The sequence below is a fragment of the Crocodylus siamensis genome, chromosome 3 (assembly GCF_052110815.1).
Source record: "Crocodylus siamensis isolate JL-2025a chromosome 3, ASM5211081v1, whole genome shotgun sequence".
Classification (NCBI taxonomy): Eukaryota; Metazoa; Chordata; order Crocodylia; family Crocodylidae; genus Crocodylus; species Crocodylus siamensis.
Window position 1 is genome coordinate 173,166,144 of NC_143397.1, and position 18,197 is coordinate 173,184,340.

Genomic DNA, 18,197 nt, shown 5'->3' on the forward strand with positions numbered 1-18,197 from the left:
GTCCCAGACAGTCCTCAATCCTGGACTACCCTGGGGCCAATCTCAGACTGTGCTAGGATGAATTCCAGACTGTGCCAGGACCAGTCCTAGACTACCTGGGGACAGGCCCGGACAGAGCAGACCCTAAGGGTGTGCGGAGCCTGGGGCATATCTGCCTCTGCAGGGGTGGGGGTGGGACATGGCGAGAGGCCGGAGCGCAGAGCTAGTGGCACATGGTGGCTGCGTGCAGTAGTGGTGGCTTCAGCACATGCCAATGGCACTGCCTGTGGGGCCTGTACAGCACTGCTCACAGGGCCCCCCCACAAAGTGTGCAGCCTGCGGCCGTTGCCCCAATTCACCCCCCATCCCAAAAGGGATGACTCTGGTCCTGGACTTCCCAAGAGCCACGCCAATCCAGGGTCAATCCTTAATCCTGGACTACCTGGGGATAATCCTGGACTCCAAAAACAATCTCCAACTGTGCCAAGGCTAATCCTGGACTACCCGGGGTCAGCCTTGAGTCAATCTCAGGACCAATCCTCAATCCTGGACTACCTAAGAACCAATCCTCAACCCCGGAGTGTCCTGGGGCCAATCCTGGATGATTCCTGGGCCAATCCCGGACTACCAGAAACCAAACCTAGGCCGCTTCCCGCGCCATTCCCCAGGCCCCAGGGGGCGGCAGACAGGGGAGCACCTGCCGCCCGGTCCCGCCCCTCAGGGCCCTCCAGCTGGCGCAGCGCCCCCTGCGGGCCGGGCCAGGCCGGGGCGAGCACCTCCCCCGCGCGGCGGCCGCCGCCATGTTGGGCCGGCGTGTTGCATTCGGGCCGCGCTGAAGGGGCGCCGCCGCCTGCCGGGGACGGGGACTGAGTACCCGGCCCGGCCCCTCCCCGCCGCCGCCGCCGCCACCACCCGCCGCGGTGCGGCGTGGGGAGCCCGGCGGCAGCGGCAGCAAGAGGAGGCGGGGAGGCCCCTCGCTCCCTGTCTCGCTGGCGGAGCGGAGCGGCCGGCTCCCCGCGCGTACAGCCCAGCCCACCCCAGCCCGGGCGGTCGCGGCCTTTCCTCCTCGACCCAGCGACTCGAGCAGCTGCAGGTGAGGCCCCGCTCCCCGGGGCCGCGGCGGCGCTAGGCCCCGCACCCCGCTCTCCCCATCCTCCTGCGGGGGCGCCTGGCTCTGAGGAAAGTTTGCGGGGAACTTTTTTTGGGGGGTGCGGGGCGCGGCGGCCCCATCTCGCATGGGGGACGGGGGGGCCGCGCCACCCGCCTGGGCTGAGGGAAGCCGCCGCGCCTCCTCGCTTTGTGCGCGCGGGGTGGGGGCCCAGCTGCGTGTTCCTCCCGGCTCCCTGCCACCCCCGCCTGAGGCGAGCTTTGCCCTTTGCCTCTCTGCCCCTCCCCTCCCCTCCCCCCCTTTTTGGTCTGTCGTCTTTCGTCGCTTGTGCTTGGTGCGGGTTTCAGGACTGGAAGGCACTGGCACAGGCTACCCTGAGAAGCTGTGGTATTTCCATCCTTGGAGGTTTTTAAGACAAAGCCTTGGCGGGGATGGTGCGGTGGGGGCTGGTCCTGTTTGTAGCTGGGGAGGGGGGGCGTATTGATGCCCTGCTGAGGTCCCTTCCTGCCCTCATGTGATGGGTTCAGGCCTCTCTGCAAAACCATGGTGGTCTGTCCCAGCAGCGCTGAAAAAGGTAGATATCAGGAAAATGCATTTTTCCAGTCCTCTGTACCCTGGTGTCCCTGCTTTCCTCTGGTAATGCATCTGTGCTGTCCTCTGTTCTCGCTGTGGTGACTTGTATCCGAGAGGCAGGGCATCTCTGCAGGACTGTGCCTTTTCTCTGACCAGCCGCCTGGTTGGTATAGTTAGACAAGCTTTCGAAGGCAAGAGATCTCATAATGTGGATGTTCATTGGGGGCGCGGTGACTCTTACAGGTTTACATTTGCAGTAGTTGCCCTTCTTTGAGCCTGCTTGAGTTTGAAAAAAAATCAGGTGGAGAAAGCGTAGGCCCTCAGTCCTGTGGAGACATGTACTTGACTTTGCGCCTTGTGAGTAGTCATATATTGATGCATGGTCCATCAAGTTCTGCACAGGGCTGAATACCAGCAGGCTATAGGCTTAGGCAACAAATGCATACCGTTGTATTTATTTTGGTAATTCCGGCTCCATGTGTTTTGTGTACTGGGGATATGGACCATTTTACTTTGTTTTGGTAGAGTAGAATATTATTCTAGAGAGTGACTTATTCAGATATACCATGCTAATTAAATATTAGGCAAGTTGTTCCTTTTTAGGGTACTACTTCCCCCAAGTTCTGTAACTTAACATAGTGCTTTTTCATACATTCTTCACATTTTGTAAATTCAAAAATGACTCCTTTAGTTAACAGTATAACTTGGATCTCAGTCTTGCAAAAGCTTAAGCATACGTGTAACTTCACGTAAAAGTAGCGTCCAATGAGTCCACATTCACAAAACTGAGCAGGGATGTTAAGTTTTGCAGAGTCAGGGCCTTAGTACTAACGAGACAGTATTTGCAACATGAATGAAGTATAATACACAGATCAGAAGGGATTATTTTTCTCCCCAAAGCAAAAGACTACAGTAAACAGATTTACAAAAGGTGGGGGAAAAAGCCTGGGATAAAAGGCAGAAAGTGATTGTTATGTGTCTTTGGCTGTTGGTTTTCATAACTTTTCATCAATTTAGGCCCAGATCCTGTTTTCACAGTCCCTTCAGCGGGAACACAGTTAGTCCTTAAACACCTTTAATTCTTATTTCTTACAATAAAGTGGAATTTATTCAATTATATTTGCATAATATTGTCTACCAAAATGGGATTTTGGCTTCTAAGGGAAAAATGTGTGTGTATAAAAATATACATTTGAACTGTCACATTATCTTATGTATGGTATATAGCTAGGGTAACTATAATAATTTGAGAGAAATCCAGAGTGGGGGTGGGAAATGCCCACACCACAACCCCCAACCCCACAGCTCCCAGGAGCGGGGCCATGCAGGACAGCATGGTATGTACACACATGCCCACACCCACCCCCATCTCCTGCTGCAGCTCCTTCCCCTTTCCTCCCCACCCCAAGTCTACTGCTAAAGTGACACCTTTTGTAGCTCAGAGGAGTCCAGACCAGGGAGCAGCCCACTGGCAATTTGCTCCTTGGAGAAAATTGAAGCAAAAGTTCCATGTTGGTGCAAACCTGCCCACATGTGCCTGGCTTCTGAGTCAGGAGGCAAGCAGGAGGGTCTGCACAAATCTGGGATTTTTGCTTCAGTTTTCTCCAGTGACTGGGACGCTGAGAGAGCCTCTGAAATCTGGAACTATCCTGGCCAATACAAGACATGCGGTCACCCTATATATAGCTCAGAAAAAATACTGCTTTTGCAGGGGTGTAGTATGTTAAAAGGCACTAAGTTAAAGTAGTTAGTCAGATGCCAGTTTTCTACCTGCCATGTCATGCACCAAAATAATGTAAAATAACAACAGAGTTTATTCCTCTAACACACCAGGAGGGCTTTGAGTGTATTGTTACCCATATTCATGTAACAGAACAAACAATACAATGTTTTATGCTCTAGAATAGAACCTTCTTTATGTTGATAATCAATATACTTCCAGCATCTCCAAGAGAGTAAATCAAAACTATTCATTGTGTTCCACTGTGGTAAATGTGTGTTGTCACGTGACTAGTGTGCAAATGTCCATTTTGTGACAAATGCCAGTTTATATAACCAGAGCTTGTTTTATAGTTTAAGTGGTAGCATGACTTTACTGCTCTATGTATTCTATTTGTCTGTGGACAAAAGCAAGACCTTAGCAATATATTTTCAGTCAAGTATTGCTCATGTTCAAACCACTACAAGCAAAGTATTTTCTCTTTCATCTTTGTTCCTGTGTGCTGTACTTCCATAATTTGAACACAGTTTAAACAAGCCATTTTATGTCAAGAATTTAAAAATTGGTATCAGTGCCAAAACAAACAGTGTACTATAAGAACAGTAGATTATTTTATTGACTGAGCTGAAACAAGTAACAATGTCATAGTTGTGAAAAGTGCCAACTATCAACACTGGAGACTTAATTCACAGAGCACATTCAGCAGTGACAAAAAGTTTCTCACACTACTTTGTCAGTATGATTTCTTTCTTGTGTTGAAGGTGCCATCTTTCAGTGTAAGAAGGAAAGCCATTTTTCATGTTCAAAGTTTAACATTTTTGACATCTAAATATCAACAAGGGTGCTGGTTTGCAGTGGTCTCTTTATCAAGGGGCAGTCTCTCTGCATATGCATATATTTGTATGTTTGTATACAAACCACTTCACAATTAGTATATGGTAACTACTGTGGTGAGCTGGAGCTAAACCAGTGATTTAAATCTGAAAGGTTCCAGCTACCACCTTTGAAAGAAAATCTGGCCAAGTTCACATGTATATCTTAAATTTTGCAAAGGATAAAAGATACCGGCCACATAAAAATACTATCAGCTAATTGTAGGACACATATTAACTATATCAGATAAATTATTAGTGGAGATAGCCACAATATTAAGGATTAGATCCTGTAGAAGTACTGGCATGACAAAAGCACAGACTAGTATGTGAGTTGTTCCATGGAGATAGCTGGTTGTGTTAAACTAGTGCACAACTATTTGCAAGATTAGGAGGGTAAGACATTAGTAACAGGAGGAAGGAAATTTGTTTATGTACAGATTCTTATTTCATTTAAAAAACTCTGTTCTCTCCTTGCAACTCATGTATGCATTAAAAATGTAGACAAAAGCATAACTTAAACTGACATGATGTTGGAGAAACTCAGGACTTTGAAGCAATCCTTAAATAACAGTTCCCCCAGCCACCTCTTTAGTCAAAACACAAAATAGATAGCTAGGTCTTTTAGCATGCCCTCAAGGGCAACAAACTGAGCTTCAAAAAGCTGAGGGAGAAGTGGGTTCCAAAGTCAAGGGCTCTCCTCTAAGGGCTCCAACCTTCTCCTGTACTGTGGTAGGAATCTGCAGGAACAGTGCTTCAGCAAATCTCTGCTGCTAGGCTTGAGCATGAGGTTTTGTTCTGATTTGTTTTTCTTGACTGAAGTAGTAATATGTAGTGTTACAGGATATGGTTAGAGAGTGCAGGGGAAGTAGTGACCGCTAAAACCTCAGACTAATATTATCTGTTTTTCCACTCTTGAATACTGAGAGATGCTACACAGGAAATCAGATAATTATTTTTTCCCACTTCAGTGCTGTTTTCTGTTTGCATTTTGAGTGTGCTGACAATTTGGTGGCTCTGTGATTCTTGCTGTGCATCAGTTAATATTTGCTTCACATATTTTAGATCAGTGATTCTCAACCAGGGTGCTGGGATACTTTGGGGTTCTGACAGGTGCTTTGAAGGGAGATGGGAGGTGTGAGGAGATAAGCAAATAAGTTAAGTCTGGCTCAGGTTTGTCCCTGCCTGGATGATATGGTTCCCCCCACCTCTACTGCCCAGGCCCTGTACAAGGAGGTAAGCACTAATATATAAATTAGTATTTTAAATAGGGTTCCACTCAATTCAGAAAAGCTATGGAGGGGTGCTTTGAGTCCAGTGAGAGGTGCCTCGAATCCGGAAAGGTCAAGAACCACTGTTTTAGAGTAAAACAAACGGTTAATGTCTCAACTGTATAAACTTTGTATACTAACATTTCTCCTGAAAGTAGATGATACCTTGAGAAAATAATTGGTACTTAGGACAAACATTTTTATGGATAAAATTTCATGTGCATTGAAATAGTGTTTTTACATCAGAGGTTTAGAGAAGGTGGGGAAAAAATAAACAGCTCTCTCCTCATACACACATCTGTGAATAGCCTTACTTATGCAAAAAGCCTCCGTGGCCTCCATGACAATGTGAGTGTTCAGATGAATAAAGCTAGTTGTGAAAACTTTGCAGATCAAAACCATAGGTTGTTTCTGAGGAAATTTGAGGATCGTTTTTCTGCATCAGTTAGATTTCTAAGGTTATCTTATAGCCATTTATCTTATAGTCACTTCCTCTCTTTGCAAGTTTAAAACAATTCCCAAGCTTCTGGATGCATTTATGCTTTCTATGAGCATGTAAAAGTAAATATGATCTGTAATCTAATCTACATTATAAAATAGGTAGATGTTTTTATATGGGGTAAAGGGACAGAGCTGCTGATGCAGTTGTACTTTATTCAGACAGTTGTTTCTCCCTAAGTGCATGGGATTCTTAGCTTTTTGAGGAAAGAAATGCATGATTTGTGCTTACTGCTGAAATTTAAACCCTGTTTAATATGATGTAATTCAGACTGTAAAAACAGACCCAGTTGCTGGTTGATAGATATTTAAAGTGTGATTAGATGATAGCATGAAAACCTTTGCCTACCACAATGGCATATCATTAGAAATGTTTTGATCTGCAGCCCAGAATAGAATTCTTACCAAAGAAAACAGATGAATACCTAACAGTCCTTATTATAATAAGCTGTTGTCAACATGCTTGAAGAACAGAAATGAAGCAAGTGATAGTTGTTCTTAGAATTTGACTTAAGCAAGAAAAATAGGGATGGGCCATTGTGTTTTGCATTTTCCTTCCTAACAAATACATTTTTTTAGGAATTAGTCTAGAATTTAATTCAAATCCTGTACTCTTTTTTTTAACCATCTTGCAATCTCTCTCCTGTTTAGTCTCAAAACTGCCTATACCAACCTTAAATCTTGGCACTTCTTTACTGCCATGCAAACATAAACAATAATATCAAATGCTACATATGTGCATGGAGAGTTAGTAAAAGAGGTAGTTACTTTATATTATCTGATATTGTTGGTTGAAGTATATTTTGTTCAGGAATTAATTTAGAATCAGTGCTTAGAAAAAAAATTTGTGGCCATGAAAGCGTTTATTCTTTTCTACCAAAATTTGTCTAGCCATTGTAAGTTAATATTTTAGAGCATTTGTATCATTAACATTTTTTTTCAACATTTTGTAGAGAAATTGGCTATAAATACCATAAGGCTTAGTAAGTAGACAAAACTTAACAGAAATGTTGTATGTTCAGTTCTGTGGTGCCATCTTTCAGCAGGGCCCAAAAATATCTTTTTCCTACATTCAAGAGAAGGTATTGTAGTGATAGATGCTTTAAGTAGAATAAATCAAACCTTCCCATTTTTTTAAATGGTCAATATTTATTCCATTTACCAGTAGAAATTGGGTCATTTTAGCAGTGCTTGTACATGAGAAGAGAAACTGTTGACATCAGAACATGAGTTTTAAACGTTTTCAGTAGCTTGGCTGAGAGAGGAAATAAGTAAAATAAAAACAGTAACTTTGTTTTATAAAATTGTAACAAATACGTAATTGTAATGTAACATGCATAATTTCCAACTGAGCTGTTTTTGCTGCCATCTTGCCTCTTGCTTCTCACTTTAATTCTGATATTAAGGCAACTAGTGTATTCACGAAAGCTTGAAGTTAAGAAGTAATGCTTTATAGTATTTGAGAGTTAGCATTCCAGGCATTTCTGAACTTTACATTGTTAACTCAGGCTGTTTTTATTTCTGTAGATAGTGGCCTCTAAAGTCAGGTCAGACTTCAGCGATGGTGTGATCTGAGGAAGAGAAATGTATGGTGTTAAGGTATAACACTACAGCTGATGAGAGTTTTACAGCTTCTAGTGTTTTCATTGGTCCGTAGCAGTAAAGTTTATAACTAGCTCTAGTTCAGGAGGTCAGAATGTTCTGTAGTTTGTCAGAATGAGCAGGTTCATTTTAGCAGTGCAGTGAGCCCACAGACAAGTGTAGCAAATGGATTTGCCCTCAGAGTATTTAATAGAAGAGCTGCACAGTGAGTGAGGCTCTATGGATGTTTAGTTCGTAATCTAAAATGAGAGATTGAGAACTTTGGACAGAAGTACATCCCGCCCTCTGCAGTGTCTAGTGCATAGTTGCTGATACTAGAATAATAAGTTATGCACACTGGTTTACATTTTTGGTTTAAGAAGACCCCCCTATATCCCGTCCTCCCCCTTGACACTAGTTGGGGTACTGCACACACAACTTTGCCATCTGCAGTTGCCTTTAGGCAAGTTTTTGCCCCTTGCCTCTGGTCCTGTATCAGCACGGCAGACGATGGTTTTGGTTCTGTCACTGTTCGTTTTGAATGCATGTGATTTGGTATTTTGGTATCTATAGTACCCTGGAATTCTCAGTGTGCTTACACGGTTCTGGAATATGCAATACTTGGGGCTTTGAAAATTGGGCCTTTGTAAAATTGGAAGAAGAATTTGAAGCAGATGTAGGCTGATATCCTGCAAACAAGGTAGGGATAATGTTGGACTGAACTAGTCTTGCAACCCAGAGTTAAATACTTATTTGAAGGATAAGTTCTATAATAGTTTTCATGTTTCCTGAATTGATTAATCTATATCTAATTGTTAACAAACTTAATCTTCATTTTTATTATCAAAATTCAATTTTAAGATAGACCAGGGATGGTAGTAAAATAGGGTAGAAAAAAATATTTTTCAACCAGGATGATTGGTTTCGGAAGAGAAGGAAAGGAAGTGGTAAGGGCTCCAAAGCCCTTTTCTCTTGTTATGTTTTGCAGATGGTCCTGAATCATTAGATGCCAAACACTCCCAAATATTAAAAAGAAATAAGAAGTATTACTCAGCTTGTAAAAGAGGTTTTATGAGAAATGAAAGAAGGTTTTCAAACAGTGTCTTGCTTTTTGAAGTTTCTAGACTGTTGATTAACTTTATTATGGTAGCACTATGGCTCTCAGGTAATTTATTGATTGCAATCACTGAAGCCCTGGAAAGAGCTAGGCCAACACGCAAACACCAGTTTCTTAGTTGCATCTCTCCTTGTACAAAAAAAATTATGCATGTGTGGTCTGATATCAAAATAATGCAGCAAGTGTAAAACACCGGGTATGTTTGGGTGGCTGTCTTTACAGTGATAAATCAGGCCCAAATTTGTATAACTTCACAAAAGTAGACATCCTCAAATGCATCATACCGATAAAAGTGTTTTCTTATAGTCATGGTTTTCATTCTTTTTAGACTTAAGGTACCCCTTGACAGACCCAGCACGCCTTGATCAGGAAGAGCCATTTCTTAGTTTCACTTGTTTTTTCAATTAGAGAAAATAATAGAACAATTCTCCTGTTTAAAAATAACTCAGAAAGACCACAACAGGTCATAATGTTTTTAACACTACAGATTCCTATTTGAAATCTCTGGGTTCATCATTTGAATCATGTTCACACACCAAACAGTGCTAACATTGCATGATACCCATGGAACCTTTGAAAGGATCTTAAGGCAGCCTGGGGTGCTACAGTTCCCTGGTTGAGAATCACTAATTTACAGTAATCAAACTTCTGCCCCTTCAGGTGAAATGTATACCTGTCTTCAACACAGGATAACATGAATGCAATATGTATCATGATAGTGAATGGAAACTCTGGTCATTTGGAGTAAAATGTTTATTACCTGCTATGTGATACTTAAACCTGTAGCTTTTTTTTTTTTTTTTTTAAAGACTAGGTAGTCAAAATTGTATACCATGCTCCCTTCCCCAGGCATATTAAGTGAGTAAATGATCAGATCTGTGTGTTTTCAAATTATAAAGTCCCTATAAAGTGTTGAGGGATTTTATCTCTGATCAGTAGGAAATAAAAAAAAGAAATGCTGACTGATTCTTGCAGCATAGCTACATTGATAGAGTAATAATGTTGCTGTGATTTTTTTAAATTAAGATTATTTAAAGTTCAGCACAGTTCATAAATTTTAAAGCTTGAAGTTTCTTATATTATGTTTGAAATTGAAACATAATATGTTATTATTCAGTTAAAAATTAGTTTTCCTTTTCCATTATGGAAAGTATTTATTGGCTCAAAACATATAAAAACCTATGTAAAGTATGATGAAGACTAACAAGTCAGTCATGAAACCCAAGACCTGTGTTATTATTGTACTAGGAGGGAAAATATGTTTTTTTGTAGTCTACAGTAGCTCTTATATCTAGGTTGGGAATGGTTAACTCTTGAAAAATATAGAGACAATTTACAATTTTGGAGTGCTTGTTTGAGTTTGGAATAAATTGTGGGCAAACTAATGTACAGTGGGTAGATTTAAATCATTAACTTGAATCGTGTAAATTAGCAAGCAGGCAGCATTGATTTAAATAATCAATTTTAATTTTGTTTTGTGTTGGTGATTTTTATTTATTTTACTGAAGAAAGGTTGAGTTGCATTGATTGGTAAGTATTAAAATATTAATTTGCAAGTAAATACTTACGCTAAATTTAGTACTAGTTTTTAACTAAAGGATACACTTATTTAAGATTGTAAATACGTCAGTATACATTTATTCAGATTTGTTATTTTTTCATTTATATGTTAGAAAATGGTGAAAGATGCATGTCTTTACTATGTGATAAGGATGTTTTATACCTTATTTGTATTGAGCTGCACTTTAATTTAATTAAAAATCTGGCATTAAATATATGGTGTCTGTTTGCTAGTGTTGTACTGATTGTTAATTACAATTATCTTCAGTGCCTTGGGTACATGAGGAGAAAAGTATAGCAAAGCGTGTTAGAAAATATTATTAATTATCTAATATTATCTGTTATTTTAAAATCTAATATCATCTGTAGATAATGGATTGAACTGGTTGTTTCTGGTTAGCATATGTTTAGACCTAGTTGACCTTAAACTTGCATCGCATCATATTATTAATCATTTGAAGTAAGAAAACAAGCTGTCTTCCTTTTGCAACTCCCAATCTGTTTGTCCACTTTGAAAGAACTAGGCATGATACTGAACTAGTTGTACAAAATACTTTTTCTCTGCCGAAAAAGAAGGCTACATCTGCCCAAAGTGGGTTTAACATCATGATAGACATTGATTCAAGGTGTTTAAAATGCATTTTTCTTTTTAGAAAAATCTATTTCAATACAAACATATTATATGAATATAAGATACAATTTAATAAAGAAACATAAGCACTTTCCAGCCTGATTTAATATACGATCAGCTAGCAGGTTCTACAAAGTTATACCTTGCAAGCATTATATTTTTAATCATTACTATTATCAAATATATTTAAAAATGTATATAAGATTTAATCTTGGACTGACTCACGCATATACAGTTAGGGAACATGTGACTTAAGTGTTTGAGTCATTTTGAGGCAAGAATTCATTTAACAGTTTAAATGCTAACATTTTATGACAGTTTATTGAGCTCTGAAAATATAGTTGATCTTGACCTTCTGGGTTTTCTTTTTTTTTTTTTTTAAGATAGTGACAGCATCTTAGATACATAGATGAATAAAATACCAGAAGATTTTTGTTGCAAATCTATGAATGGGGCAAACTTTAATTTTTGCACGTGCCCCCCCTACCCACACTCCCAAAGCTTGGTTTACACAGGCAGCTCATTTGTAAGTAAAATGCTTCTAGACAAGATGAGAGTATCACTTTTTCCCCTTTAAACTGTTTGGTATGTCAACTTAATTGCATATTTTTAACTAATTTAAACTTGAAAAGTGTGGCTGCAATACATTCATATGTTTCCTGCATGTTTTAATGCCTGATCCTCTTTCTGTTAAGTCAGTTGCAAAATTCTGCTTGACTTCAGGGGGAGCTGGATTAGACTTTACACAAGAGAACCAAATTGTTTTGCTAGGTTAAGTGAAGGCAACAATATTGAAGTCAACTTCACTGAAGTATAAAATGAAAACAAAGTAGTTTTGCTTTCTTTTGCTAGTAGTGAAACTGGGTTTTTTTATCTTAAAAAGCTTGGTTAACAACAGCTGGATCACACTGGGCTCAAAGAAACTTTCCAGTTAGCTAGTGCAGTTATGTTAGTTAAATCAGAGCTGTGAGAAGTTATTTTGTCATTTTTTTCTGATTGCAGATATTTTATTGAGTCTTTGTTGGAATTTGAATATCTTATATAGAATTTAAAAGAAAAAGGAAAACTGGAAACATTTTTTAAAACTACAATCATATGTTTGGGCAATTCGTAATTTAGTAACTTTACTAGGTTTTACTTTGTTAAAATATCCACAGTTTAAAAAAAAAAGATGTACTTTATTTTGGGAATTATTCTAGAAACTTCATATTTTAAAACTATAGTGACCAGCATTTCAGATGTTTTCTTAGAGAATAATAAAATACTGCATTCATACATGTAGAAAGAAATGAAGCACAGTTAAAAATTAAAGATTGACCAAATTTCTGTCTTCATATGTTCCACTCTGCATTTATATTAGTCTGTTGCAAAGCTGTATTTTTGCCTTCTGCATGTATGACATCCATTGATATTCAAAGAATATTGAAAATCAAAGTGTAGGCTATTGGAATACTGTCACTTTTTGCATTGTTATACTTTTTCATGGATGGGTTTCTCTAGAGCTCAGGGATAGTAAATGATATATTTGAGCAGGGGGGTGAACTAGCCAACTCTTGATGTGCCTTTCAAGCATGTGAATCTTAGAAAAATTAGAGCAATGTGACAAGGTTTATTTAATCTCCTGGAAGGAATTATTAATACCAGATGTTTTGTACTTTAAGTGCTGTATGATTTTACTCTTTATTTGTCGTATTCATGAGAGGGAGAAGGGTCAAGTCCATAATGATCATTTGACAGTTTTGAATTTTAAAGAGTATTTAAAAGAGTTAATTTGTGCAATGTGTATCTAAATTTTCATGGGCAGTTGTCAGCTAGAAGAATAAAGATTTGCAAAGTTCTCAGCTGGCCACCTGTAGTTACGCAGAAATCCTAGAAGACATTAGTGGTATGCAAAATGATCCATATCCTATTTGGATTCAGCCAGAATTGGAGACAGTGATTTGATTTGTTGATTCGGATCACTGTCCCAATTCTATTTGACTGAATCTGAAGATTCGATGCTGATTCAGAGAATCAGTGATTCGGCCATAGACACAGCTTTGAATGTTTTTTCTATATACCTTGAGGTTCCAGGCACAGCTTGTGAACACTGTAATGCTGGGGCAGATGGAGTGCCCCACAAAAGTGTAGGGGGGCGTCTCGTGTTCGGCAGCAAACCCAGTGGTGGACTGGAAATGCTTCTGGTTCACTTCTGGGTCTGCTGCCAAGGGTGTTGGGTATCCCCCCATGCTCCAGTCTGATGCTCCATCCGCTCCAGCATCTCGGCATTCATGAGCCGCTTGGTACCTTGAGGTATGTAGAAAAAACACTTAAAGCTGCGTCTATGTTTGAATCATCAGATCTTTCCAAATCTCTCCGAATTGATTTGGAGGGTTCAAATTTGATTTGGAGAGATTAAAGGGTCTCCCGATTTTTTTACTTGGATTTGCAGATTCAACCACCAGGTCGGGCTGAGTCTCTGCCGAATTGAATTGGCGACCAAAGCTTCGCACAGCCCTAGAAAACATAACACAGAGATGTGATGTATTTTTGCTGCCATTAAATTGTAGCTTGCTAGGAGTAAAAGGGGAAAAACAGGACTTCCTTAAAGTATTTATCTTGGCTACTAAATTTACAGACAAGACACAGAAGAGATTTTTACGATTAGTCATAGTTAGGAAGTGCATTGAACCTTCAACTTCTCCCCGGAAATGTTCTGTACTTGTATCATCTTCCATTAGCTTCATCTATTGAGAAAGTCACTGGTTTTTAGAAACTCTTGCTGCAACTTCTTTGTGACTAAAGCACATTGTCAATCAACCCAGTCCTCTCAATGCCAGCCAACTGTCCTCTTAATGCAGTGATTCAATTGAATGAATAGAGCTCCTGCTTTAAGGAAACAATTGGCTACCAGAAAGAGTGCCAACTTGATTTAACTTTGCACAAGTGTGAAAGAGTTTTTAAATGGATACTGTCAACTGGTGTTGGCTTAGAGTTTCAGCTGCTTGAAAATTGTTATACTTTTGACTGGACATATGCCCAAATGTATGTATGTAATATTTTATACTCAACAACTCTGTTGACAAGAAAGTTAAAATCCAAGAAACTATAGCTAGGCAATGTCCCTTGGGCAAACAGAACTGTATTAAATGTGTTCTGGCCAAATGTACATAATAACTTTTAAAATGGTTGTTTTTTGGCACTGGTAGAGAAATTGGTGAAGAAAATATGGATTTGTGTTTTAAGCTGTTTCTTCATTTTTCCCCAGTGTCACGGCGTGTGCGTGAATCACTCAGATGTATCATAAAAGTCTGTTCTACTATAATTTCTCTATATATGGCAACCCATATATGTAAAACTTGAAATATTTAGCCAAATGCCTAATGAAGCATACAGTATTCTGTAATTACTTATGACCAGTAGGAATGCTGAAATTAAGATGATGATGGTGAAATGTGACCCTTTCAATATATTTGAATTTAATGTTATCATTTCTTACCTGCCAAGCCCCTTTTATCAACTCTGTATGGAGATTTGAGAGGAGGAGGTGTTCTAACTGCTTTCCTACTGTATGTCTGTATGTGCACTAACGAACCCAAAGAACAGTGCTCTTCTCCCCTTCAAATCGTGGTTTGAACACAAAACTTACTCCAGTGAAAAGTCTGACCTTCATGGCTTCTCTTCACTACAGTCTAAAGAAAAGAAAAGATAAAAACATGTTTGAAGAGAGGACCTATGAGGCAGATACAGTAGTTAGGAGGCTTGTGGGGTCATCCAAAGCCATCAAGTTGGGTTGAGGAGAAAAAGTAGGAAGGCTGAAAAAAGAATAAGGAAGAGATACAAGAAGATTTATAAGAAGGAATCTCAGAGTAAGATGACTAATTTATAGGCAGCTATAGTCTTGTAATTAGTTCAGCTACATGCAATGGAAAGAGCAGTCTATTAAATGATGATACATGATTATTAATTGTAACAGTTGTAAGGGTACCTGTTGGTGAATTAGAATATAAATCAAGACTAAATATTCTTTTTTTTTTTAAGGAGGGTGGTAAGACTAGAAAATAGAGTAGAAGAAGGAATTGGAAATTGGGAAAGAATTTACTGAGACAGTTAAGCTATCAGTACATACAGCTTGTGTCCTTGTGTGTATATTGACCAAAACCATGAGTTGCATATTTTTTCAGTTTTATAGGCCGCCTGCAGACAACAGTGGAAGGTGCTGGAGTTTTGGTAATTTCACTGCTCTTGAAAATTGAGTAATGTCAGCGGTTCAAAGCTTGTGATAGTTTATGTCGCATTTGAACAGATAATTTTGCAGCAACTGTGGTTAGAACATTTTCTTTTTAAAAGGTTTAAATTCTATGGTAGTAAATGATACAAGCTTCTTGTAAGCCTGAACAATCTTTTTCCCAATTGTGACTAGGCAGGTGAATATTTCGGAATGTCATCTTATACCCTTGTAAATATTGAATGGTAATTTCCATTAGCCTGATACAGAGCATGTCGTAATTATCTGAGGAGTCATGAAAACAGAATAAGACCTGAAAATACTCTATTTGGATTTAAAGAAATGCAAAACTCTAGAACTTTTGGTTCAGAGATGATACCTTTGAAATTTCTTAGTTGGTCTAATAAAAAGGTATCTCTGAACCAAAAGTTCTAGAGTTTTGCATTTCTTTCTGTCACAGATCAACACGGCTACCAGATATATCCGTGAAGCTATTTGGATTTAAGCACATTATTCAATTGCTCTTAAAATAATACAGGAGAGATTGTTAATAGAATCAAACAAAAATGACACATTGAAACCTGAAAACTAATTCTGTTCTTGGATAAAATACAGCTCATTTTCATGTTGAAGAGGAAGGAACTGTAATGGAAATGAGACAAAATTTAAATGTGTTTTTACTGGTACTGGGCTAAACAGGGTGAGTTTGGGTTTGGGTTTGAGTTTGAGTTTACATGAAATACCAGACCCGCAGTTCCAAACAACTGCTAAATATCTTAATTCAGATATATGCCAAATGTTGGTAGTTTTGATAAATTAGCTTTGTAACTTTCATGTTTTCCTTAATTTCTAGATACCACAGAGGTGGTAGTAATTTCTGGAAAGTGCTCAATTTTTATCCCCCAGCCAGATGTTTTAAAAGTAATATTTCCTTTCAGACAGGATTTCATTTACAAAATAATGGTTTGACCTTCACCAGAAAATTACTATTTTTCTTCTATTGAAGTGAAACTGTTAAATGGCTCAACTGCCACTATTACATATCTTTTTTTGAACCTTCATCAGTTGAATCATTTTTAGATTAGATGAATAGAAAGGAGTTTTTCTTCAGTAGATGTAGCTAACAGTGTTCAGGGGTCCACTTTATGTAATTCTTTATTATGTTAGTGATCTTAACAAGGACACTATTCCGCACTTTTTTCCTATATTTACAACTGTGGAATGCCAAAAAATCATACTGAAGTTGACATTTTTTCTGTTGAAGGTTTGCGTTTCAGATTTTGTGTTCTTGAAAATCAGAAAATACATTGTTTCTGTAATTGGGTTGGAGTGAGAAAGTGTATCTAGGACTTGTAGCCCTGTAGAGCTGAAAAAACTTAGTTGGTGTATTTATGTAATGGTGTGTTTATTTCATTTCACCTGCAACTTTAACACCCCTCTTTTCTTACTATGAGCCATTTCTCAGAATTTTTTATACCACTAGTGCCCAGCTTTTTAGGGTGCCCAAGGGCTGGATAGGTAGTACAAGTTCCCTCTGCGGGCCAGATCAGGCTAGGCTCAATACAACACACAGAACTGGTGCAGAAGGGGTTCGATCTGGCTTTGTGGGTGTGGGAAGGGCACAGCCCAGCCCTGATCCAGCTGCTCATGGGGGCAGGAAGCTGCAACCCTGATTTGGATGCAAGCGGGTGAGGGCGTGGCAGCCCAGATACAGCCATAGGAGGAGGGGTGGGGAGCAGCCTGGCCCCAATCTTGATGTATGGTGCAGGGGACAGGACAGAGTAACCCCAGTGCGGATATATGTGGGGAGGGTGTAGGGAGAAAACCCGGCCGGCCCTGATCCTGATGCATGATGGGAGGTGTTGCAGGGCACTAAGGTGTGCCTGCTCCTTTAAGGACAGAAACTGCCTAGAGAGGGGGCTCTGGGGGATGGGCAGAAACCCCTCAGGTCCAGGTTGCCATGGCAGCAGGCTAATGAGAGAATTAGCCTGCACCTGTACCTGGTCAGCTGACTGGAAGAAGGCAGGGTCCTGGACACACACAAGCCCCAGAGCTGGGGTTAGAGGCAGTCAGTTCTCTGACAGCAGCCAGAGGGGAAGGACTTCATGCATAAAAGCTCCACGGAGATGCTTGGTCGCCTGTCCAGCTACTGGTGAGACTAACGGACTCCAGGAGCTCCTAAAGTGTCTGGGGATAGGAGGCAAACTTTGCTGAGGGAGAAACTGGCCCTCTTAAAGGTGTGGTGTGTGGCCTCCAGTGTCACTGGTGTTATTATTGTTAGGTTATAGCCCAAGAACTCATGTTTTTGTTGTTGTTTAATCTGATGGACGGGGCTGTGGCTATTGGGGAGGACGAGACCTCACTGGGGCACACTCATGCAGAGCCCCAGTGCCAGAGGGCGCAGTTACTGAGGCTAAGAGTCCAGTGACAACAAGACGCCAAACTAAACTGAGGCCTCATCACTAGAGACAATATCTAAATACCATCTGTGAGGCATGTGGTGTGGTAAAGGGGTGGTTTTGGAGCCATGCATCTAGCCTATAATGCTTGTGGTATCTTGCAAGGCACCTGCTTAGCACAGGACCCAGCAAGGGGTCTAAAAACCCTCAGGGTTTAGTGGGGTCCATCAGGACTGTGACTGCATAGCAACTTGAGGGCAGCCTCCCTATCTACTATTTTAACCAGCAAAGCATAGCAGGTGAGACTAGAAGGTGCCCACAGGGCAAAGCTGCCGTGGTTACAGAGCCCTAGGGGCATCACAGCCATCTTGGGACCCTACCCTGTTACAAGGGGGAATGGGATGTGAACAGTCCTGGTCTCAATACTCAAAGGACGGTGGTGGGGAACAGTCCAGCCCTGATCGTAATGAATAGTGGGGCGGGGTGGAGTAGCCCAGTCCCCCTCCTGATGTACTGGGGGATGGAATGGTTCAAATGTGGATGCGTGGGGAGGGCAGGGAGCAGCCCAAACCCGATTTAGATGTATGAGGTGGGAAGACACAGGGATCGGCTCAGTCTGGAAAGGCAGAGGGTAGGCCTGGACCGGATCCCACTGCGTGGCAATAACACAAGTGGGGCTGG

At 40.5% G+C, this 18,197-nt stretch overlaps 1 protein-coding gene across 1 annotated transcript in view; it reads left to right on the forward strand.

Moving 5' to 3' along the window:
• Positions 1-752: 752 nt before the first annotated feature.
• YES1 (YES proto-oncogene 1, Src family tyrosine kinase) overlaps positions 753-18,197 on the forward strand; it is a 71,765-nt gene continuing 54,320 nt past the window's right edge. The window contains exon 1 of the mRNA XM_090039764.1: positions 753-1,072. The gene's annotated coding sequence lies outside the window, so the exon portion shown is untranslated. The remainder of the gene's footprint in view (positions 1,073-18,197) is intronic.